Source organism: Ambystoma mexicanum, chromosome 6q (assembly GCF_040938575.1).
Source record: "Ambystoma mexicanum isolate Mex_15411 chromosome 6q, UKY_AmexF1_1, whole genome shotgun sequence".
Lineage (NCBI taxonomy): Eukaryota > Metazoa > Chordata > Amphibia > Caudata > Ambystomatidae > Ambystoma > Ambystoma mexicanum.
This window is the reverse complement of record NC_090937.1, coordinates 1,577,098,105-1,577,122,160: the sequence shown is the minus strand read 5'-3', so window position 1 is coordinate 1,577,122,160 and position 24,056 is coordinate 1,577,098,105.

Below are 24,056 nucleotides of genomic sequence, written 5' to 3'. Positions count from 1 at the left end.
CTTCAGCTAAATTTCAGGTGTTCATTAACTACCTTAACCATAACGAATTTGGTCTGAAATGAACGGGCCATAGGGACCCAAATAGTTTTGACTTTTTAGGCTTGCGTGTATTTATCAAGAATGAAAAAAATGAAAGCAAAACGTACAGAAAACTAACAGAAGTTAACTCCACCCTATTTGCCTCCAGCTGCCATAAAATATCCACCATTACAAATATCCTCACTGGTGAATTTTATCGTGCACGTAGGAAGTGAAGTATTGACTCAGATTTTGTTGAAGAATGTGAATTACTTGGCAATAGATTTTGGGAAGGACGATATACTAGAGAATTTATATCCACGGCATGCCATAAATCAAAGGCATGACTGGAGAAAATCCAAACTTGAAAGATAAGACCGAACCTCAACAAAAAGTGAGTCTCATCACCAAATATTCAGAAGACAGCAATGTCTTATTTAGAATCGTTAACAAACACTGACTATGTAGTATATGTGATTTGTGTATGTCATACAATGTATGTGGGAGCACGATTCGAGAGTTACGTGCCCGCATACACAAACATATATCAAGTCTCAATTGCCAGGATATGAGACTACCATTGGCCACTCATTGGCAAGAAACACACCAGATGGAAAACAAAAATGACCTACGGTTTATTGGTTTACAGAAAGTGAAATGCAGTATCCAAGGTGGTGTTACGCTCACCTGGGTCTCTGCGGAAGCAATGGATTCCCCCGGTCTCTTCCTCTCGTTACCCCTGGGCTGGGAAGCTGACCTGCCAAAAGAATGGGTGTTTAGAGGTTTTCAATAAAAAGGCTTTCCTAACCTCCCTCCGCCGTCCCGGTATCCCTAGTGTAGTGTATTCCCTTGCTTTGGGCGTGTCTCACCTTTTGGTTTAGTGTGGCGCGCTCTCCATCCTGCATCTGCAGGGGCATGGTAGTCTGGGGTCCGGGACTAGTTGCTTCACTAGGTTCAGGTAGGATCTGATGAAATACACAGTCTGTGGTATGTACCCAGTTACAGCACTGGGAATTGTTTGTAAGTTCTATTCACGGGCTTGATTCCAGGAGCCCACGAAGCTGAAGATGCAGGGGAGTTCAACACGAGTGGAAGGTAAGTCCAATGGAGCCAGTTACTTCACTGGCTTTGCGCGCGTGTTGTAAGAAAAAAGGTGAGTTGTTGACTGTGGATATGCTGAGTGTAATATTGAGTTCTTTGTCGTTGCAGGTATCAGGAACGGAGCTGCTAGCTAGATGCGGGCGCTGAGAGAAGAATTCCACTAGGCTCGCATATGGAGGTAAGTCACTTTGGTCGTGCAGGAGACTGAGGGATTGATTGCATGCGCGCACTTACTAATTCTGACTTGTTTTCTCTTCTTTCGTAGATCGGGTCCGGAGCGCTGTTCCGGAGCGTTGGAGTGAAGAGCAGAGAAGGAACTTGCCTCGATCGAGATGAACAAACAGGTGAGAGCTCCACTGGATGTCCGGGTTGCAATGAAGCGGAAACAGGTAAGGATGTACTTAGTGGATGTCCGAGTTGCGATGAAGCAGAAACAGGCAAGGATCCACTGGAGGACCAGGCTGCGGTGAATGTGTGCTCTAGGCTACAGAAACCACACGAAGCATGGTCCAGTTCTTGGGTGTGGCTTATATATGCAGCCACGCCCAAACACTAGAGTGTGCTACACAGTTCCACACACTTGCTGGAAGTCACACAGACATCCATGTTGGAAGTACAGGAAGTAACTAGAAAATAAAGGCTATGCCAGAACAGGCTTATGTGAATGATGTACATTCTAATACTTCCTCAATTCATGTTTTGCTTGCCAGGCCTTTGCCCATCTAGCCCCTAATTGTGTCCTCAGCTTTCCTCCAGGTGTTTGTGCCACTGAGGTGTGGGTCCCAATGCTAGTACCCATGACAGGCGGTGACCAGAAACTCTTTTTGAGACAATCAGAATTATTTGTAAATTAAGATGTTTAAAAACTGGCCTTAATTGTGAACATGAAATGAATGTGTTTTTATGATCTGTCAAGCAGACAAATGCAAGATTTATTCATTAAAATTAGGGAGGAGATGTGGAATGTATCCCTCTGTAATAACATCAAATACATCATTTTGTAAGAGGGTAGTTGCACACCCAGACCATCTCAATTGCATTGTTCATGCATATCAACCTTTAAGCTATAGTGAATATCATCATTAAAAGGTAATATTCAAAGTCTCCACCTATAGTACAAAAGGCAATTAAATGTTTTTATAAATCGAATCAAGCTTACATGACGAATTACAGCAAGTATGAGTTAATGCGAATATTTCTATCCAAAATTCTATTGATCCACACCAGGGATTAAGCAATCCCGACAAATAAAACCAAGTATTTGCCAAATTGTAAGATGTATGTTGGCATCAATGCCAAATTCTTTATTTACAAATGTATTCAACGGCACTGACGATGCATGCAATTGTGAGATGTCTGTTGGCATCAATGTAAAATCTTTATTTACAAATCTTTCGGATAGCACTGATAATCCCAATTCTGCTGTAAATAGAATAAACAAAATGGCGGCTGCGGGTAAACTCCATGCGGCATACCAAAGGTGATTCCTAACTGACACCATTTTCTGGAGGATTCTACCCTCAAACAGGTAAGACAACTATGCAATACAGCTTTAGATAGATTTTTTGAATCATTAACTATCACCTAGTGTGGTATCAAGTTAGACAGGTATGATCATGATGCAAACTCCTTTCCATTTATTTATCCAGATTCTGTGCAACTGAATGACTATTTTAGTCAAGAATATTTAGAACCGAATGAATACAACAGTGGTTTTATATAGAAACAATAAGGGGTAATCAATTTCAATGCTACCTTAATTTAACTAATGACAGACTCTAAGCACATTTATCTGCTGCCGAATTTGGTTCTATTTAACTAGGACCACACTACCCCCATGTTAAGAAATCTAACCAGATAAAATGTGGTGAGTAACAGAACAAACAAACCTGATTCACAGGCACAACTCCACTAGAAGCATGTCACATTTAAGATGGGGTGTAATTGAGAACTAAACAAACACTGATGAGAAATAAACAATTCAAAATAATGAGCAATCACCTGTGGGTGACCAACTACCCCATACAATCTAAAATCTGTTGCATAAATTGTTCAATTGGTGGAGGATTATGAAACTTCTTCAGAGAGTGGAACTGACATCATTTTGATTGACTGAGCATGTTTACCAACAGATGATAACTGTTGAAAGAACAGAACCAAGGACCTGTTATATTATTATTATTATTATTATTATTATTATTATTAATGCAAGTTTCCATCTTTTTCTCACTTGTTTCATTACATTGTATTGTTCTTCATCTTCTTTCTTGCCCTATCAATATTTTATTTACTAAACAACAACGATATTGATGTCCAACCGCATTTGATTCAAAAATGGAAAATTATGCTATTATTGGCAAAACGATTATTGGTATATGTTGTTGTTTCTAATTTTGCTCACATTTTATTTAAATGTTATACTAAATTTCCCAGATATTATGACAATTTATGTTTTCAAAATATGGTCTGTGACCAATTCATGTAAATATGCAATTTGATTATAATTACTGTGCGCAGTTGTACAGCCTTGAAGACGGCCAAAGTTCGAAACATGTGTCGGCTATGCGCAATTAGGTTATGAGCAACCAATGGGAACACACAATTAATAAACATCCTGGAATGTGAGCATGAGACTTTGTGTAAATAATTTAATCAAGTGACGCGCATAGCCCAGAAAGCAATCTAATTTTTGTCAAAACGTTTATGCATGGTAGATCCAAAACGACATTAAGACCCCACTGAGGGACTAGCACGTTGATATGAGGATAAAGATGAAGGAGATCATCCAGGTATATAAACTGCATCATTTATTCAGAAGAATATGCTGCGAGATTAGAGATAAGCATCAACAGGCGAAAGCTAGTGCTTACAAGATTGAACATGAATTCCAGTACTGGCCGGATAAGACATAAAAGAAAGATGTTGCCAAAGAGACCCTAAAATCTAAATGTTCCCATTAGAAATGCCTACATTATATAAAACTCCCTTCATAGGAATCAAACACTCAAATTCAGCAATAGAACGCATGGGTGATGCACAGCACCCTCTTGCTGGACTAGCAGGTCCTAAGGCTTGGGAAGGATCTCACACTTACCCTTTGCAATGTTAAGTAGCTCCTAGAACCAAAGTTGGTGAGGACAATAATGGGACAGTAGGCTCATTTAGCAGCTATGCATGGATCTGAAGATGTAGATCATCAACAAACTAGGGGTATGGAGGAAAAGTATAAAGACCGGAGCACTTTGTAAAAGCATCAAAATAAATTTGCAAAAATGTTAGTCCTTCCTCTCTTTCTATGCGTGGTACGGCATGCGGCCGTAACCCCGCCCATCTTAGCTCCGCCCTGCACATCGCCCACTCCGCTCGTTCGGGACTGGACACACTTGGATCTGCGGAAGAATTTCTTCCTTTTTTTCTCCTCTCTGGCTCTCGCAGGCAATCGCGTAGTAGTCTGTCTATGTCGTTTAAACTAGACTTTCCACATTGTAACTCATGTCAGCGGCGCTTCGCGAGGGCAGACCCCCATCCTCTTTGTTTAGAGTGCTTGGGACCCGATCACCGTTGGGACTCCTGTTTCTATTGTGATTCCCGTTCGGTCCGGGCCCTTCAACGTCTGTTAGAGCGGTGGAAGAAGGTGTTTCAGCGCACTCCTCCTACACATTTTCAATCCTTCATTGACGAAAAGAAGAAATGCCAGGTGAGTAATTTACTTTTCAGAGCACCCCAGCCGGGGGATTCCTTCCCGGGGTCATCCCGGGCCGGGAGGAGCATCGACCGGTCTGTCACCGGGGCTTGCCCTGAGGTGCCTTCTGGGCCTAAAAAGTGTACCAGAGTTTTCTCCAAGGGTCTCCGTAAGGGGCCTGTGGACATCTAGTTCTACTGAATCTTGGGGTACCGGAGCTCGCTCTGAGGCTTCCTTATCGGCTTCCCTCAAAAGTACCGGGGTGTGCCCCGAGGCCTCGGCTGGGCTTGGTAAGACCAAACATAAGTTCGAGGCCCGCTATGAAGAGGCTTCTACCGGACTCAGGTCCAAGGTCCCTCGTACAGAGGCTAAGGTAATCAACAGTTCTGACAGGCCTGAGAAGGCCTTATCAGTGAAAGATTTTTCTCACCGGTCCCGCTCTTGTGGCGATACCAGAACCGTTGAGGGGGCAAGGGATAAGCTTTGGAATCGAAGTTCCTCCTTCAACGGCAGTGCCAAGCTCCTTCCTGTGAAGGATAGTTTGGCTATTGGTATGTCGCAGAACATTTCCAGGCTGCATAATACCGGCTCGGCCGAGGTTCCTTGTGTGAAGGCTAAAATGAAGACCCCTGATCCTTTCGGCGGGGACCCCTGCTTCACTTCCACACGTGCCGCAGTTCCCCTTAGGTGATGGCAAAATGGCGGCCATTCCCGCCACAACCACGGCTGCCATTTTGGGTGCTTCCCCTACATCTACGCCATTGTCCTCAGGTGTAGGGATCAGTTCTGTGGGTGAACATAAGGTTCCTAGTGCGCATCCCTTTCGTCCAGTTTACGACTGGAACGCTCGGATGCCTCTTCCGTACAACATCTTGCTGCCTGTGGGTTCGGCACCTTTGATTTATGTGGACACCTCTGGGGTTGGGCCTGTTTGGCAACCCTCCCCTCTGCATCCCTGGAATTATCCTGCTCATGAGAGGCCTCTGCCGGCAGCCCCAAAGCCTTCTCCTGAGGATGCCTTTTTCAGAAAGTTTCTGACGCTCATGCATACCGACCTCATGAGGGAGTATTTCAAGGGTCTTTTTAGGGAAATGTGCCTGCCTGCGCCTCCGGCTCCACCCGTGCCTCTGGTGGTTCCGCCGCCGCCGCCTTTGCCTGCGGTGCCTCCCCCTACCCTTCCGCCCTTGCCCCCGTTGTCCCCCGTGGACAAGGCGGTGCCAAATGTAGTTCAGCAAGACCCTAACCTGTCGGATGATGCGCAGGGCGATCAGGACAGCGAAGACCAGCCACGCTCTATTCAAGCTTTCTACGGCCGGGTGCTGGACATGATGTGTCTATTGGACGTTCCAGTGCCTGAGGCACCCACTCCACAGGAGGGTGTGATTTCGCAGGCGTTCACCTTATCTCCTACGGAGCGTACCGGCCTGTTCTTGCAGAAGGATGTTTTGGCCAAGGTCCGTGGAGTCTGGGAGAGGCCACACTCTGGACTTTTCGTCAATAAGAAAATTGATGCGCAAAACAGGCTGCATTCTTCGGAAGAGGTGGCCTTAGCATCTTGTCCGCCCCCCTCCTCCACGGTGGTGGCTGCGGCCACTTTACAGTCCACGCCTGCAGCATCCTATTCTACGACGGCTACTCAGGTCCTGGAGAAAGAGGACAAGCTCCTCGACTCCCTTGGGAGGAAGGTTTTTGCTAACTCGGCCTTGCAGCTCTGGCAGGCCAATTCAGAACTGGTGTTAGCGGGGGCGAATATGAAAATGTGGAAAGGTCTGTCGGAGTTCGAGGAATTCATTCCAGTCGAGAAGCTGGAGGACTTTAAGGCGGGATTGTCCGATGCCAGGGTCTTGGCCCAGGATCTGCTGGAGGCCGCGGCCCATCACGTCGACACTTCGGCTCGGGGCCTTATGCTGGGAGTTGATACCTCTCGACAGGCGTGGTTGCATGCCACCAAGTTCTCAAAGGAGGTGCAGGACAAAGTGTTTGATCTGCCATTTAATGGTAAGGAGCTTTTCCATTCCACAACGGAGGTGGAGATGACCAAAACGAAGGACAGAAAACAGACAGCTTAGTCCTTGTCCATCCTGGTTAAACCTCCTTTTAGAACCCAGAGACTGTTGTCACAAAGCCGGCCCTCCTCTGGCTTCAGAGGGTTTCTAGATCGGAAATCTCGCAGAGCGGATACCCCTTCGGGTAATAACCGCCAGAGGCAGCAACAGACTCGGTTTTTCTCCCGCTCCTAAGCCTCCTCCTCAGGTTTAGGTGGTAACACCACTGAAAAGCTTGCTAAATGAGGGTTCTCCGTGCTCGCATGAGACCCTGGTGGGAGGACGCATTGCATATCATTGGGAGGCATGGCAGACCATCACCGAGGACCGGTAGGTCTTGTCAGTCGCTCGGGCGAGCTTCCACTTACCCTTACCCCCTACCCCACCCTTCAACCCTCCTTTCCAGCAGTCGGGGTCATCCTCCCTAAAAGCCGAGGTACAGAAACTGCTGGACCTCAGAGCTGTGGAACCGGTTCCCTTTGGGGAACGAGGGGTAGGCTTCTACTTCCGGCTGTTTACGGTGCCCAAACCCAACCAGGCTGGCCTGCGCACCATTCTAGACCTTTCTCAGTTCAATCTTTTCTTACCCCAAGAGAAATTCAAGATGATCACGCCCGGCCAGATACGGTCCCCTTTGCAGATGAGCGATTGGCTCAGCGTGGTGTACCTTCAGGATGCATACATGCATATTCTGATCTGGAATCCATACAGGAGATATCTCTGTTTCTCTGTGGGAGAGGAGCACTTCCAGTTTCGAGTGCTTCCTTTTGGCCTCAGCTCGGCGGCACATGTCTTCACGAAGATGATGTCGGTGATTGCGGCCTATCTTCGTCTGCAGGGTATCCATGTGTATCCGTATTTGGACGACTGGCTCTTACACAGCCCTTGCCCGTTGAAAGCCGCGTGCAATCTTCAGTCTCTCCGTCAGCTCCAGTTCCATCTTGGGCTGTCGGTGAACTGGCGGAAATCTTCCATGACTGTCTCGCAGGACTTGATTTTCCTGGGTTTTCACTGGAACACGATCGACTGCAGAGTGTACCTGACCGGGGACAGAATGGTGGATCTGTTGGCCACGTGTCAGATGTTTGCGCAGGCGGAGAGCATGTCAGACTGGTGGTTACAGAGGCTTCTGGGCCTCATGGCCTCATGCGTGTTGGCTCTGTCTCTTGCTCGTCTCAAGATGAGGCACACTCAGATGGCTCTTCGGAGTTCTTGCCGTCAGACTGTGTATCCGGAATCCAAGTTGATATTGATTCCAGCTTCCATGAGAGCGGACCTGGAGTGGTGGTCGTCTCTCAGCAACCTGTCGGTGGGTGCAGGTTTTCAGGACCCAGCCCCTATGGTAACGGTCACGACGGACTCCTCATTTCTGGGGTGGGGTGCGACTTTGGATCTTCTTCTTTAGGTCTCGATCTTTGGTCGCCTCAGGACAAGTTCCACCACATAAATCATCTGGAGCTTCTGGCGATCTTCCTAGCACTCAAGATGTTCAGACCGATCACTGCCTGCAAAGTGGTCCGTATCCGCACGGACAATGTGGTGTCAATGTATTATATCAACAAGCAAGGAGCCACCAAGTCTCCCCCTCTCGTGGACCTGTCCATCCAGATTTGGGAGTGGGTGGTTCGTCATGGTGTCTGGCTAGTTGCAGTACACATTCCAGGCAAGCTGAATGTCACGGCAGATGCCCTCAGTTGGCAGACGATGGTCAGCTACGAGTGGGAACTGAAGGCGGAGATCCTCTCATGGATTTTCCTGCGTTGGGGCACACCAGAAGTGGACCTCTTCGCGACAGCGGCAAACAAGAAACTTCATCTGTATGCCTCCAGAAACGGGCTGGGAGCCTCCTCTCTGGCGGATGCTCTCGAGATTCCATGGCACAACATGAGGGCCTATGCTTTCCCGCCTCTGCAAGCTGAAGAACACGGTGGACTGTTCTCTTCTGCTCATAGCCCTGTGGTGGCTGGCCAGGTTTTGGTTCTCAGAACTTCAACACCTGTCGGTGTATCCACCGATCAGGCTACCGGTGAGTCCCGACCTGCTTCACCAGGATCAACAGCTGTGGCATCCCTCCCCACAATCGTTCAGCTTGGCGGCATGGTGCCTGAGTTGAAGTCATTAGAACATCTCAACCTGTCTGCTGATAACATGCACATTATTAAGGCAGTCAAGAACCCTCGACAAGGTCTCAGTATAGAAGCAAAGGGCTTAGGTTCTGTCATTGGTGCTTAGGCAAACAGCTGGACCCAAGGGCGGCTACGATTGACACTGTGCTGTCTTTCGTGTCTCACCTAGCAGAGTCGGGCATTCACGTTCTGTCTTGCAGAACTTATCTTTCGGCGGTATCCGCCTACCTATCCACGGACCAATGCTCTTACTCTCTGTCTAATCCACTGGTTAGGAGACATTTTGCGGGTTTGACGCACCTTTATCCCCCGGTTCGCAAACCGCACCCGGCTTTGGATCTGAATGTGGTCCTTACGGCGTTGTGCCATAAACCTTTTAAACCAATGGCCACGGTGGACCTCAAGCACCTTTCGTGGAAGGTGTCCTTTTTGGTTGCCGTTACTTCAGCAAGGCGTGTGAGGGAACTCCAAGCTTTATCAGTGGAGCATCCCTTCTTGGTTTTCCACAAGGATAAGGTGGTCCTACGGACAAATCCTTCTTTCCTGCCAAAGGTGGTCTCTGATTTCCATCTGAACCAATCGATCTCCCTACCGGTCTTCTTTCCGACCCCAGATTCAGAAGCGGAAAGGGTTATGCATTGTTTGGATGTGAGAAGGGCACTTAAGTTCTATCTAGACAGAACATCTAAATTTAGGAACCCTTCTCAACTGTTGGGGACCTTTGGTAATCCACAAGGTAAACAGGCCTCTAAGGCGACTATCTCCAGATGGATCGCTGCCTGTATTACGGAGTCTTACACTGTCCAAGGACTGCAGACTCCTAAAAGTATTCATGCACACCTGGTGCGGGGCAAGCCAGCCGCAGTTGCTTTTCAAAAATATGTCCCCTGGGAGACCATCGCAAAAGACACTACTTGGGCCTCCCCATCGGCTTTTTGTAAACATTGTCTAGACTTGAGCTCCAGATCTGATGCTCAGTTTGGCCAGGCTGTGCTGAAGAACCTTTTTCAATAGGGGTTTTTCCATCCACCCGTAGTTCCCGTAAGGAGGGCTTGGGAATCTCCCATAAGTATGGAGGAAAGGGGATCGGACGTAGGAGTATAACCAGGTTACTCACCGTAGTGACCACCTTAGTCCTAGTCCATAGTCCCCTTTCCTCCATACGCCCGCCTGACGTCCCCTCTAATAAGGTTCCTCTATTATTGATTAAAGGTCTGTGACCTGGTGATAGAAAAGGACTGATGGGCGATGCGCCGGGTGGAGCTAAAATGGGTGGGGTTACGGCTGCGTGCCGTACCCCGTGTAGAAAGAGAGGAAGGACTAAAATGTTTGCACATTTTTTTTAATGCTTTTACAAAGTTCTCTGGTCCCGCCCCCCCCCGTCCCACAGGACGGAGGAATGTCCCATAAGTATGGAGGAAAGGGGACTATGGACTAGGAGTAAGGTGGTCACTACAGTGAGTAAGCTGGTTAATCTTCCTGACCAGTCCTGATTGACAGCATTCCCAAGAAAGCATACCCCATTCCAGTTGTTGAATTTTTTTATTGAATGAAGGTCAACATTTCCCACAAATATGCCCGAGCGATCAAGTATAGCGAAGGAGCCTGAACCAACCAAGGAGGACAAGTTCAAAATGGTTACCCTTTTCTCGGATACTTCCGAGAAAAGGTTTCCCAGGTATCCGCCTAAGACTTTTTTTTTTAAACATTGTGTTCAAATGGTGCATTATACAGCACACTTTCTGTGAAAAACTAGGCCAGACTAGGCCTTGCATTTGATTTTGTAGGGTAACTCAAATCCATAAATGCAATAGATTCAAGTCACCCACAGTGCCCACTGGCATTTCCCATTGCATTTTCATGATGTCCTCACACACTTTATATGCCAGTACAAAAACATTTTTACACTGACTGTGTGCATATATTTCCATGCTGGCTGCACCAATATATGCCAGAATTCCTTTATAAGAACATACTCATGTTTGCTTTGCACATAATTCCCGTAATCGTACTATAGGAAAATGTGTACACGCTGTCTGTGCTAATATATGACAGAATATACACATAACACACTCATGTTGGCTTTGCTTCTAAAAATGCCATGCACAATAAGAAAACAGTGTTTCCCTTTGACAGTTTAAGCCAACACCTGAGTGCTCCCACAGATACAACAGCACTCCTGTGCTGGCATGGCTCTCCATGATGGGTGCAGGATTTTGCACCTTCTTGCCCATTATCAATGGACCTCCTCTACCCCATTCGCTGGAACGATGTATAATCTTGACAAGATGGTTGCTATTTGTCACAAACAAGTCCATACTTGGGAATCCCTACTGATGAAATATTGAGGTAATAATGGAACTGCTCATCTCACACTAGTGCACAGCTTGCATAAAATCGCTAAGGCATGTAATATCCAGGGACCGGATCATTACAGATTTGTGTCTACATTCAGTTATAATATATCTTGATGACATCATGTTTTCTCAAAGACATCCTGGGAATAGAGAGTCCATGTACGCAAAGGTATCCAAACATTTACATGACCATATATTGTTGGTAAAACCAACAAAGTGTATATTTGATGTCAGCTCTGCACCCTATTTAGGGGTTGGCTTACCCAAGGAAGGCATGATGATGGCCAGAACAGTGTGGCCCTATACCAGGAATGTAAAGGAAGTTCAAAGGTTTATAGCACTGGCAAATGTGATGAAACTGTAAGGATTCCTCCCAGAAACCTGGCCTGGCAACTTTCTCATGTGGCCAGTGAAGGGCAGACGATTCCTGATCGCGACCCTGGGGGTGGTGTTGAGCGGTAGGATCAGATGGGGGCATGGGACAGGCCAAGAAGACTGGGAACCCCTCCTGTTTAACTTTCCCCCTAACCCCACACTTTTAATGGCATTTAGTACAACAGAAGAAGTCAGAAAGTCTGATTTTATTGTTGGGAACTACAAGTCCCATAATCGCATAAGTACTGGCATGAGGAAGAGGGCTGAAGAGTCATGCTGTAGTAGTAGTCAGGCAATGAATCCTGATGGCTCACACCTCAGGTCAGGGAAGCTGAGAGGCTTAAAAGGCCCCCTCAAGTGCAGGCAATTAGAAGGAGCTGGAACTGTGGCTGGAGTGTATGCAGTAGTAGCAGAAGCAGAAGGAAGAAAGCACAGGGCTTCATCACGAGTTGGGCGGTATCCTGACTGGGATACCGCACACCTTTATTTGTGTTAGCGCCCACCCGTCCGGCAGTATTACCACTGGATCACGGGTTGGGCACTAAAAGTTACTCTCCATTCCCCATTGGGTCCATTAGAACTGTGCGGCGGCAAATGCAGCGAAATTTGGCAATTTCCCGGAGAGTTTACCCCCAGCTCTGACTCTTCTCTGGCTTTGGAAAAGGTTTGTTTCAGCCTGAATTGGGCTCTTGTTTCAGCCTGAATTGGGCTCTCTGCCTGCAACCAACTCTTGTTGGTTGCAGGCAGAGAAAGAAGGCAAAGAGGCTTTCTGTTACTCACCACACCGGTGAGTAACGAGAGCCAGGAAGGTTGAAGAGGTAACCAGATGAATGCCAGTAATCTTCTTAAGCCTATATCCGTTCGTCCTGGACTAGGCCTTCTCAAATTGAGGGTACTCTTTATTATGACGTGTCCCTCTGCTGAGTGGCCACAGACAGAGGGACCGATCAAACTAAAGAGTGGGGATAACACGCACCGCCAAACCACAATGCTGCAAAGCAAAAGAGTACAAGGCTATTATTGAAGTCTATGTAAAAAGGACGAGTATACTCGTCCTTGGCACTTAAAAGGTTAACAATAACCAGTACTGCCTTACAGTAATAGTACCTTAATAACAGACTGCCGTCGGCTGCCAGTATATAGACCTACAGAGGAGGAACAGAACTGACTTAGTACAAGATAGGGATTACTAGGACCAGAGATCAAAGAAAAGGATTACTGTTTTACGCCAACTGAACTACACCTGAGGCCAATAATAGTTCCAATACAACGACAAGAAAAAACAACAAACGGGGAGGTTAGTAGAGGAAAATGCACCAGAGCGGCATGAGGGTCACCCTAGGTCCGGGTTGGTGCACTCACACACAGCAAGGCATCCAGAGTGCACTTGGATGGTTTCCTAGAAAGTTCACACTGTCTTGATGAAGGTAGAGTATGCTGGGAGGGTGCGTAGTGTGCAGAAATGGTAGCTTGTGGGTTGAATGGAATAGTGGCAAGACGGAGATGGTAACAGCAGTGTTTCCCCAAAGGTAGGCCCAGCACAAAGAAACAAGGAGGCAAGGCAACGCTTACCAGAGTTGGTGAGGAATCCTGAGTGGTTGCGCTGAAATGCCAGTGTTCGTAGGAGTGCTGCGCTCTGCGGTCGGAAACCGCTGAACGTTAAGGATTCCAAAGCGAAGCGCTGAAAGACCTTAATGCGGAGGAAGAGATGACTGATTCAGAAATCAGTAAACAGTCCTGGGAAGCGTTCCGAGGTCAGCAACGAGCTGGCAAATGAAGGACCCAAACAAAACCAAAAGGCAGTCCAGAAGGAGTTCCAAGTTCAGCAACAGATAATCAGCAAGATGAAATCACAAGACACAGGGAATCCGAGGACAAAACCAAGTTCTAGAACGTAAGTCAGGCATCAAAAAACAGTGCGGAAATAACGCTGTAAACAGAAGCAACGTTCCATGGGAAATGATCAGTTATAAGACGTAGCACAGAGGCGTGTCTCTTGCACCAGTCAGCTGACTGACACGTAGCCTCCAGTGCCGTGACCCATGGAACATTGGAACGCGTTGCCATGGCAGCCGCCAACGCTTCCAAAGCGATTTATATCCCCGAATGGGGTTTACCACACACTTGCCGTTGTTTAATGGAGAGGTGCGCCACACGCGGCTTTGGTCAGATGTAACACTTCCCCTCTGAAAGGAAGATTAAGCGGAAGAGTGCCTTGTCTACTTGAAGTTGTTGAAGTACCAAAAAGTGAATCTTGTTGGAACCAAAACCTATTTGAAGCCACAAAGTACTGAAGTTGTGGTGGTATCACAAAGTACTGAAGCTGTGGTGGTGTCACGAAGTACTGAAGCTGTGGTGGTGTATTTGGTTGTTAGTAGATTTGAGACTTCAGTAGCACAAAAGAATGTGGAAAACTATGAGGCAAACTCTTGTAGAATTTGAAGTTGTTGAACTGGAAGCAGAAGTGCTGTCAAGTCATCCTGACAAAGATATCTACAGTGACTCCTAATCTTGTAAAGAGAGACGTACTAAGTGTTAACCAAGAACTGCATTTCAAGCTGGAAGTTGTGGCAATTGACATGACATTGATGCTATTTGAGAGAAGTAGAAAAAGTTATCACCAAGAGAAGCATTTCTGTTGCTGTAACTTTGATTAACAAAACTTTACTTGGTATTGAAGAGATCAAGAACTGAATTGAGACTGTATAAAATAAATGGATGTCCTTGTTTCTTTTTGTTGAGCTGAGTTTACCTTGAATCTTGGGGAAGGGAAGCTCACCCAGGATACTAAGAGGTTATCAAGATATCAAGAAACTGTGACTATCATTGTTGATGTTATTTGAATTGCCATATTTTTTCTTTGTGTATTTCATGTTTAGGTGTGAGGGCCAGACATCCTGGGTTACAGTGTTTCCCTTTAGTTTTGATAGGCAGGGAAATCCTCATCAGAGTAGGGAGAGTGCAGCGTTTAGTAACATTTATAATTTCATAAAATGGCATATTTTGAACAATCATCCAAACGTTGTCTGCCTCACATTGGTGACCCCTCACACTAAGTTCTACAGGAAATTCATCCTGTGCCTTTCTCATATTATCTTTTACATCACCCACCTATTCAAGAAAGTGGTAGAATTTCTATGTCAGGCAAAGCAGAAGTGGCATTTTGGGGGGGGGGACAGGGTTGACAAAAACAAAAAGTGGTCCTACTACATACTAGGCCTTGTGACATTTGGATCATGGAAGTACAATAGAAAGAAGTTTGGGGGAGAGTGGAGATGGGAAAGTGCAGGGGAGGGAAGGGAAGGTCCACAAGCTAAGTGCGAGACAGGAGGCTAGAAGGGTTCAAGTGGTGCAGGCACAACCAGGCAAGTGCATGGGGAGGGGGCAAGGAAGGGCAAGTGCAAGAATTGTGGGGGGGTCAGGGGAGACAAATTGCAAGGGTAAACCAGACGAGGGCGCCCTGGTTCCCTGTAAGAATCTGAAGGAACCAGGCAGCCAGTCAAGAGGCAAATAGGGGCATTAGCAGGCGGGGGGGAGCGGTAAGGAGGAAGAGAAAAGTAAGGTCTTGCGAAGCCCCCGGAACTTAAGGAGATCTTGCTCAAGTCTGACAGGGCCAGGAAGGCCATTCCAGAGGGAGGCACCTTTGGTGAAGAGAGATCTGCCCCCCACTCTCTCCTTTGTGGAGAGTTGGAGCTTGAAGAACGAAGGGCTCCCGCATGGAGATATTTAGGGAGAGTGAGTTGGATGTAGCGGGGTCAGAAAGCCTTGTGGATGATACAGAGGGTTTGAACTTGATCCTTGCAACAACCGTGAGCCAGTGGAGACATTAGAGGGCTGGTGAGATTCGGTCCCAGGGCTTGAGGCCAAGGAAAAGTCTTGCAGTCCTATTCTGGATTAATTGAAGGGGGCGAAGGGAGGAGTTAGGAAGATTGAGGAAGAGGCTGTTGCAGTGTGCAGCCTGGAGAGCACCAGAGCTCTGGAGACATTGAGTTTCTGGGGAAAGGTGAGGAAAGGGAGAATTCCTATTAGGATGTGCAACTGATAGTGGGCCTTCTTGGCAAGGTCTGAGATGTGAGGAGAGAAGGAGAGAGGGGAGTCAAGATGACACACGTGTTTTTTGCCCAACTGCAGGGGCAGGGTAGGGGCCCATGGAGGATGGCCAATGTGTGGGAGAGAAGGAGGAGCAGGGGTCCCAATCAGAAGGATCTGTCTTACTGGCATTAAGGCAGGGATTGTTAGCAGTGTACCATGCCTGGATAGCAGACTGGCAGTCAGGAATGAGAGAGGAAGAGGAGGAGAGCAGCTTGAAGGAGAGCTGCCTATCATCTGCATAACACTGGAAATTAGGAGAGAAGGCGGAGATCACATGGGCTAGAGGGGCCAATTAGATGTTGAAAAGCCAAGGCGAGATGATACAACTCTGAGGGACACCGCAGGCAGAGAGTGAGAGGGAGGAGAGAAAAGGGCCCAGTTGAAACTGGGAAGGCTGGCCAGAGAGGAAGGAGATCAAGCAGTCCAGAGCCTGGTCCGTGATGCCAAGGGTATCACAGAGCTGATTTATAAGGGTGGCATGATTGACCATATAATATGTAGAGGAAAGGTCAAGAAGGATGAGAACGGAAGGAGAGTTGGAAACGAGATTAGAGAGCAAGTCATCAAAGGTGTTATGTAATGCAGTTTCCGTGCCTCTGGCAGCTCTAAAGCCAGACTGGTGGTCGTGGAGACAATCAACAGATTCAGAGTGTTGGATACGCTGGGAGATGGCCAGCTTCTCCAAGAGTCTGTCCAGGAAGGGGGTAATAGAGATAGGGTGGTAATTTGCTAGACAGGGAGAATCAGCAGAAAGCTTTTTGAGGTGAGGTTGCACAAGGGAGTGCTTGAGGAGTGAGGGGAAATATCCAGTACCAAAGGAGTGATTGCACAAATCAGGCAAGGCTGGAGCAAGGGAGACAATGTTGTCCTTGTTAGTTCTAGAGGAACAAGGGAGCACCTGTTTGGATGAGACTGTTATAGAGTGGACCGGTCTAGTAACCTCATTAGGTGATATGGGAGAGAAAGAGGAGAGTAGGTGGTAAGGGATCACAGGGGCCAAGGGAAGCTTGAGAGCAGATGAGGGAGAGGGGAGTGGTGTAGAGGAGAGTGAGTACAGGATGCCCTGAGTTTTAGTGATGAAATGGGAGGCCAGTGCAGTGTAGAGGGCCAGGGAATGCAGAGAAGAAATGGTGACTGCACACTTATTGTGGGATATATTGACCCACTCAGCGCATCAGGACCTCAAAACTGTGTTTTGGCACCAACAAAAAATGGCTGCACCATCCTGCCTAGCACACTTCAGGCAAAATGGAACCAGGGGACACACTGAAAAAGTATGCCAGTGTGTTCTGAAACCTATCAATGGAATCAAGTGAAAAAGAATGCCTGCCATTGCTGCAAAAGCCAAAAATCACCTTCAAAATGAAACCTTTTCACCATGTCAAAATGCTGCTTTGATGCTAATTTCATCTGTTCATTCTGAAACCACTGTGAGTAAAAAGGCCCTGTCATGCCCAGGATATTTCAATGTGCTTCACCAAAACAAGGCATAATTCCTGAGTGACAGGCCCAGTCAAACCACCTCTGAGAGAAATCAATAAGCAACTTTACTTTCACTCGCACAGGAACACGCGTTTATTTCTTTCCAAATGTATTCAGGCTCAGCAGTTCAAAGAGACGTTAACTCTCTGAGCCAGGTCGGTGTCAAATGTATCTATGCTTTAGATAAAACTTCTGCATGCAAGTAAATGACTACAGCTGCAAGACAGTGTGGGCTTCTGAGAGAGCTGCCAAACCAAATTTAAAGAAAGAAATGCTAGCCGTTTTAACACATGTGGAAAAATGGGCATTGTTGACTGAAGAAAAAATTGGCCTGTTTAAAAATAAATTGTGAATGAAAGCCTGCTTACTTAGCAATGTAAAGGGATTATGTTAGTGGTGATAATACACACATAGGTTATCTCCTTTCACAGGTTTGTTTAATTCAGGACCCAAAATAAGAAATTAAAGAGTTTAAAAGAGTTTAAAACACATGGGCTGGATTTTCAAGTAATTCCAGTTGCTAGCCATGAAACCTCCCCAAGGAAGGGAGACACACCATAAATCCAGGACACGTAAGTGAAAATAGTCAGCTTGAAAAACTTTGAACGAGCTAGGACAAACAAAGCTCACACGCTCGTCAGACATTCGTCTGTGCTCCAGGCTGGGACAATAGAAGTCCTGGGACTCTAACCTATCAAGTGTGAGGGGCAATAAAACCTTCAATTAAGATGGGGAAACCCCCATTCCCTTGAAGAAAATGACAGTTGCTTGCAGTTGAAGGAAAAAAAGGGATCTAGTAACAAAGGACTGCCTTTTGGACTATTTTAAAAAGAAACTTTAAAGACTTTTTTTATCTCTGCACCAAGAATTAGTAAAAATGTAAAAACTTTGTAGATTTAAATATAATTTTATGGGCTTTCTTTTAAAACTTGGTAGAACTCATTGCCGCATGGAGAACAGAAGTTACAAAATATGACAGATTCCAAGGAAAGTATTAATGTACATACATGCCTGGAGATAATTTGCATCTGTGTATAAAATTGTGGAATTTTAGGCCGAATCTTTCATGTTTAAAATTACCAAAATGTATCAGAAAGGCGAAACAGTGTCGCACAGACTTGAGGATTGGACTGCTTTGTGCTGCACTTAATATGTAACCTGTGTGTATAATTTGCCAACAGATAGCAATTGTAGAAATGTATGTTTTTGGCAAAATCGGATTTTCAGTAAAGTAAATGTGGGAGTTTCTGGACTTTGTAAAACTCACCACATAAACCTGACATCATTCCCTTTGAAATCCAACCAGTTGAGAGCAAGGCGGAGACTAGCACCCCTGCCCAATCCAAGTAGTTTAGGGGCGTGCGTATTTAATCCTGCCCAGCCTCTACCTTGATTATGTCATTTTGCACTATAAATAAGTGTCCCTGACAAGACCCTACACACACTCTTCCTGATTTTCCTGCGCCGGCGTCCTGTTCCTGTTCCATCTATCCAGATCCCAACTACAAGGCCAAGCATTGCTGATCCTGCTCCAGCAAGGCCTCCAATTCTGAAAAACACTAAATTTCCCATTAACAAGGGGAAAACTGTGGTACCTTTGGCATCCTGATCTAGCTTGGCTTGCCGCCACTCACTGCATGCTGCTGCCATCCTGCTACCCTAATGACCTATATTATCCAGTGACCAGAATAGCCAGTCCAGAGGTGCTACCTGGTAACCAGTCTCGGCCCCGCTGATTTTGTCCGGCTGTTCTTTGTTAGACCAGATCCGTGTGATGACCAGAACGCTGACTGTCCAGAATCCAAAAACGAAAAAGTGGACTGTGAGTGTCAATTGCCACCCCACCTAAACCCATAGCCTATCTTGTCTTTGTCCTCATCCGACTCTCTAAGCCACCCTATCTTTATCCTGATACCTTGTTCAAACTGTCAAAATCATTCTTGCCATCCTGCCATTGATTTCTAGTGCTAGCACCAGCTCTGTAGTGTCTTGTGTAAATCCTAAACTATTAATCCCATTTTGAGTGATAGGACTGGTTCCGCCAGGGCGGGCGCTGGGGATCTAAGGATGAATTTGTGAATCAACCCTGGAGCTTTCTGTGTCCCTCTTAGGTATCCTAGCCTGAATGCTCTAGTGTAGAGTAAAAGTGTTCTTGTCAAAACTGATTTCCTTTCCTTTTTCACCGCTCCATTTTACTCATCAACCCTGGAGCTTTCTGTGTCCCTCTTAGGTATCCTAGCCTGAATGCTCTAGTGTAGAGTAAAAGTGTTCTTGTCAAAACTGATTTCCTTTCCTTTTTCACCGCTCCATTTTACTCACGCACCTCACTCTATCTTGCATAACTCACTCAATTTACCAGCTAGAGACCTGATTTCACTTCCATATTGTACCTATGATCTATAGCTACACCCCAGCAAATGAAACACAATATTTTGATTTACAATATTTCCCCTGTTTTTATTAAAAGCCGTTTTTATAATTTCAGGCGGGAATTGCAAACTTTGCAAAATTCCTGTGTTATTTGCTGCAACATGTTTTACAACCTGCCACTCATATTCGAACTGTATGCTCGTGGTAACCCATTGCTATGATTGTTTGCCCCTTTATATTGTTGCTGTAGTGAGGAATTGTATTTAATAATAATAATAATAATTAGGCTTTTATATAGCGCTACAAACCCTCAGGTATCTGAGCGCTGCTTATTATTACCCACGGTGTGTGGTGCTCATTTATCGACCTCGGAAGGATGAAAGGCTGAGTTTGGCCCCGCCGGGATTCGAACCTGCGTTAACAGGCTCTGCACGGGTGTCAAAGCGGGCGCTCTACAAGGTTTTTGCGCACATTCATTCATCCATTTCCGAGTGTTATTTTTAGCATTGCCAGGGTTTGAAATCCGTTTTTCTCTCTTGTTTTGGGAGGGAGGGACTGATTGCAATTATGTTTTCCATTTGTCATTCCTGATTACCTGCTGCTTCTGTTTATCCACTCAGTATTGATTATTTGTGGGTTGAGGGAACCTTGCAGGGGGAAATTCTAACTTGATATCTTGCCTAAAATCAAAAAGTGCTCCTATTCCCTGGTGTTTTGTAGATGTGTCAATAGAAGATCAAACTGAGTGCATTGCTTACATTTCTATTGTTATTATCACCCCATTGGTGATTGCTGCCGCATAGTAAACATTTTATGATTTCTTTTGAATTTTAAAATAAATAAATACATATTACATTTTATCAACCAGCCTGGTTCATGGTCCATTGTGCCCATGGGTATTTGAAAAGGGGGTGTGATATGAGTGTTGTACCATCTCAATATTGAATCTAATATAAAAACATAAGCAGTTCAATTGTCCGCTGCATACCAGGCCGAGACTAAGGTGTGCGTCGCCTGATTGAAATCCTTAACAGTATTAGCGAGTTCCTTGCAGATTTTGAAAAGTTCAGCCGTGTTTTTAGTGCACCCAGAGATGCTGCCTTGGATATAGGCACTCTTTTCCGAGCAGATGGACAGTCTATTTTGCCTTTGGAGCAGGCGGTAGGCCAGTTTGAATGCTGCATTTGTAGAGAGTCATAGTAACTGCACTTAATAGTCGCTGGCGTACTTTCACGTAAGCTTTAAATTACTGAAGGAGAAAAGATCTAGCGAAAGAAAATGTTTCTCGGGAAGTTCTTTATCTTTTTGCAAAAGTTACCTGGGGGAAACCAGACGTTTACTCCCTGCTCGCTGTGCTCAGAGAGGCACAGCTCCACCTCACTGATGAGGCCCAACAAGGCTGAAACACGTGTATTGGGTTGCTGTAGGTACTCTTGTTCAGAAGGGAATTGCCATAGCATTTCGGTGCTGGACTGCCCATGTGGGCGTGACAAAGACTGATATGCAAATGGATATGTTCCATCTGTGAACGGTACAGTGAACAAAAAGTGATGGCTGCAGACTCTCAAAGAGGGAAAAAACCACAGAACAGGTTATCATGCCCTGTTCCATCTAGAGAGGAGCGCCTGCTACCTTTTTTGAAAATATTTACAAGGAACTTGGGAATGGTCACCCTACGTTACCTGGGGGAAACCAGACGTGGACTCCCTGCTCGCTGTGCTGAAAGAGGCACAGCTCCACCTCACTGATGAGGCCCAACAAGGCTGAAACACCTGTATGGGGTTGCTCTAGGTACTCTTGTTCATAAGGGAATTGCCATAGCATTTTGGTGCTGGACTGCCCATGTGCGCGGGACAAAGACTGATATGCAAATGGATATTTCCCATCTGTGAAAGGTACAGTGAGCAAAAAGCGTTGGCTGCAGACTCTCAAAGTGGGAAAAAACCACAGAACAGGTTATCATGCCATGTTCTATGTAGAGAGGAGCGAGTGCCTGCTACCTTTTTTGAAAATATTTACAAGGAACTTGGGGTTGGTCACCCTACGTTACCTGGGGGAAACCAGCCGTGGACTCCCTGCTCGCTGTGCTGAAAGAGGCACAGCTCCACCTCACTGATGAGGCCCAACAAGGCTGAAACACCTGTATGGGGTTGCTCTAGGTACTCTTGTTCATAAGGGAATTGCCATAGCATTTTGGTGCTGGACTGCCCATGTGCGCGGGACAAAGACTGATATGCAAATGGATATTTCCCATCTGTGAAAGGTACAGTGAGCAAAAAGCGTTGGCTGCAGACTCTCAAAGTGGGAAAAAACCACAGAACAGGTTATCATGCCATGTTCTATGTAGAGAGGAGCGAGTGCCTGCTACCTTTTTTGAAAATATTTACAAGGAACTTGGGGTTGGTCACCCTACATTACCTGGGGGAAACCAGACGTGGACTCCCTGCTCGCTGTGCTCAAAGAGGCACAGCTCCCCCTCACTGATGAGGCCCAACAAGGCTGAAACACCTGTATGGGGTTGCTCTAGGTACTCTTGTTCATAAGGGAATTGCCATAGCATTTCGGTGCTGGACTGCCCATGTGCGCGGGACAAAGACTGATATGCAAATGGATATTTCCCATCTGTGAAAGGTACAGTGAGCAAAAAGGGTTGGCTGCAGACTCTCAAAGTGGGAAAAAACCACAGAACAGGTTATCATGCCATGTTCTATGTAGAGAGGAGCGAGTGCCTGCTACCTTTTTTGAAAACCTGTTTTGCAAACGTTTTGCAAACTTGGTCTTGGATCAAGTTAAACAAGCATACTCTACGTACTCTTCTCTTCTACATCACTAGTATTACAGAACGAAATCCATCCGCTGTATCATAATGACAGACTATTTTATCTTTGACAGCCTTTTTTTTCTTAAGCACATGTAATGCAATAGTCTAATGATCATCTCATATCAGGACATTGAGGTATATGTGCAATGCAAGATCATGAGGCATTTCTGGGTGCACGTTCTTCAGCAAGATGTGAATGATTACATTACCATCTTATGTGTCTGTATCCAGTCCAAGATGACGAAAAACTGACCAATAGGGACGTGGCTAATACCACATCCTAGCAAGTAAATTCCAATGTTTTCATAAAAGAGCTGCATCCCTCAGAGGGATGTACGGTCCTTATGGTGACTAACAATTCCTTGTCTAAACCTGCCCATTTTACTGACTTGCCTAAGAAACCTTCTGTGCTTGAAAAGGCACATTTTTTCCCTGGGACATATTTCTTTTACTTAGCCTGCTGTCCATTTCAAGGATCTCAGTACTTCTCCAAGTTCTGGAAATCTCTATCGATCCAGAGGGCCTTATATTCTGGTTTTCATCCCTAACCCAACAGGCAAACATAGAGGCTAAATCAAATATGGGAAAACTACCATCAGTGATTTGCAATTTATATTCCAGACAACTTGGTAATTCTTCTTCCTATGACAGAATTTGTCTATAACATAATCTGTCATCAAATGCAGCCCATTTTATTGCACGTATCGTTACTATCAGTGTGCTTTTCCTGTAATACCTATGGCCAATACAGTTATTCTATCCATGTTCTCCCATGAATATGACCTCATGCTTGCTTGAAGACCTCCAGTAAAAACGCACAGGCATTTGGAGCTAAATACTGTTCTGATTTTCCAGAGTTCCAGATCAGAGGTAAGGTCTGGCTATCATCTCATCATATTAACATCAGATGGGTTCCTTCCCAGTTGTTGCCAGGTTATTTCAGTCTGCTTCCCACTATCCAAACTTTTACACTTCAAGTTGGAAGCATACCATTTCTTACTTGTGAGGAGTCAATTAACACTACGCAATTGTTGCGTGTGCACATTTTGAGACCTTGATTAACTCTGTGGCTCACAACCTTCAACTTCTTCCCTATTAATCCTGAGCCAACGAAATACGTGTGCACATTTTGAGACCTTGATTAACTCTGTGGCTCACAACCTTCAACTTCTTCCCTATTAATCCTGAGCCAACGAAATACAAAGGGGCTCAGATCGGCGATTCCTGATAAGATCATAGCAGCCTTCAATACTTGACTAACTGGAAAGGATGTTCAGCATTCTTTGGAACAAGCCTCTAATGTTCATGCTCCACTATTTCTAGGTCACTTCCATCTGCTTCATTTCTTCAAGCCGGGCCCAGCTTGTGTCAGCGGGCATTCCGTCATGTTCCCGTTGAAATGATGCTGTAAGCATTTGGTTGTCAGGAGAACCCCTGGTACTGCTCCTGGTACTACTACATTGGAGTGTGGCGTTGAGTTCCAGGCATGTAGATGCTACATCTTCAATGCAAGCAGCAGCTCAGTGCTTCGCAATGCTCAGGTTCTGCCTACCCTTCTGTGATGTGAGTTACCTGTTTTCGTTCTCC